The 2,068-nt window shown below is 59.2% G+C and overlaps 1 non-coding gene across 1 annotated transcript in view; it reads right to left on the bottom strand.

The window, feature by feature from the left end:
• The window catches only part of LOC124584163, a 1,910-nt gene extending 1,159 nt beyond the window's left edge, over nt 1-751 (bottom strand). Inside the window, exon 1 of the ribosomal RNA XR_006974569.1 lies at nt 1-751. This exon is cut by the window's left edge and continues 1,159 nt beyond it. This is a non-coding gene — a ribosomal RNA (small subunit ribosomal RNA).
• Between the last annotated feature and the right edge of the window lie 1,317 nt (nt 752-2,068).

Raw genomic sequence — 2,068 nt, 5'->3', positions numbered from 1 at the left:
GCGTCGCACGCCTTCAGCTCGCCCCACCGGCAGGACGTCCCACGATACATGCCAGTTAAACACCGACGGGCGGTGAACCAACAGCGTGGGACACAAATCCAACTACGAGCTTTTTAACCGCAACAACTTTAATATACGCTATTGGAGCTGGAATTACCGCGGCTGCTGGCACCAGACTTGCCCTCCAATAGATACTCGTTAAAGGATTTAAAGTGTACTCATTCCGATTACGGGGCCTCGGATGAGTCCCGTATCGTTATTTTTCGTCACTACCTCCCCGTGCCGGGAGTGGGTAATTTGCGCGCCTGCTGCCTTCCTTGGATGTGGCAGCCGTTTCTCAGGCTCCCTCTCCGGAATCGAACCCTGATTCCCCGTTACCCGTTACAACCATGGTAGGCGCAGAACCTACCATCGACAGTTGATAAGGCAGACATTTGAAAGATGCGTCGCCGGTACGAGGACCGTGCGATCAGCCCAAAGTTATTCAGAGTCACCAAGGCAAACGGACCGGACGAGCCGACCGATTGGTTTTGATCTAATAAAAGCGTCCCTTCCATCTCTGGTCGGGACTCTGTTTGCATGTATTAGCTCTAGAATTACCACAGTTATCCAAGTAACGTGGGTACGATCTAAGGAACCATAACTGATTTAATGAGCCATTCGCGGTTTCACCTTAATGCGGCTTGTACTGAGACATGCATGGCTTAATCTTTGAGACAAGCATATGACTACTGGCAGGATCAACCAGGGAGCTGCGTCAACTAGAGCTGAGCAGCCGGCCGCCCGGGAGTGTGTCCCGGGGGCCCGCGCGAACACGCAAGCGTCCGCTCAATTATTCTGCAAACAGGAGGAGGCTGAGCTCCCCTGCACAATACACCTCGAAACCCTCTCAGGTCCCGGCGGCGCGCAGCGCCGTCCTAAGTACTTGGTCGGGTTCGAGAGTGGCGCAATCGCCCGGAGTTTGGCGAGTAGACGCTTTAGGTGCGACCACCCGTGCTCCCAACTGAGCTTGCCGCTGCCGACAGAGGCCCGGGAGCGTGCTGTCGTGGCATTGCCGGCGGGAGACAACACGCGCCACCTACGGTGGCCGGCAGCTCCAACGCCAGCGCCACAGAAGGACAAAAGCCCCACTTGGGTGCCGAAGCGAACTCTCCCAGCACAGCGCACGCGCCAACACGTCCGCACAGCTGCGATACAATCCACCTGCGAGAACCGCAGAGGCGACCGAGCAGCAGACGGCGTCGCGGCGCCGAGCGCCGGGCGGCGGCGCATCCTCAGCGCACACAGTCCTCAATCGGACCAGCACACTGCAGATGTCCACCGCGCTTCGCACCGGGCCCGCGAGGACCTACTTTGGCCGCACGGCGCCGCGTGCAGGGTGCGCCGGCGCGCAGCTGCGCCGCCTGCCGCCTCCGTCGGCCGGCGCGCCTGCCACTGGCCGCCCCCACCAGCCGGCTGTAGCGCGTGCGCCCACGCACCGCGCGGCCAGCACGCCGGGAGGCCCCCCCTCACCGGCCGGGGACGGTCCCACCCAGCCACCGCCGCGTATCGCTTCACACCCACATGCCATTCACGTTCGTGGGCATGGTGGGTATCGCTGAAACAACCGGTTGGTAGCTCAACCGATCGTCGCCATCACTGATTCACCTCTAGCGAGAACAACCGCACCACAACGGTTTACCAGTTGTTCATTTGCGTAACGTCACCAGCAAACGTAGACGTCCATCGCCATTTGCAAATTCAACGATTGTTGCATGCCTGTGTCAGGTGTCACGACACACTATGTCTGCCCACATACACGCAACAACATGTGCACGCTTCGCAAACACGTGGAAGGTGGCCCCCGTACGTATGCGATGTCCATTGCGCGAACGACTGTCAACCGGCCTCTGTCGCATGTCGCAGATGTGGAACGCAGTGCACCATGCTATCACGGTGTGTGAGAGGAGACGACTACGTCTGACAACACGCGCCACTACATCAACAGACGGCTCATGCTGATCGCCATCCATGGCATACCATACTGCAATCCAGCTCTTATAGGGAGACGACACGTAGCTGAGTGCAC

Source organism: Schistocerca americana, unplaced genomic scaffold (genome assembly GCF_021461395.2).
Source record: "Schistocerca americana isolate TAMUIC-IGC-003095 unplaced genomic scaffold, iqSchAmer2.1 HiC_scaffold_47, whole genome shotgun sequence".
NCBI lineage: Eukaryota > Metazoa > Arthropoda > Insecta > Orthoptera > Acrididae > Schistocerca > Schistocerca americana.
Note: the sequence above shows the minus strand (reverse complement) of the source record. Positions and strands in the feature narration are given on the sequence as shown.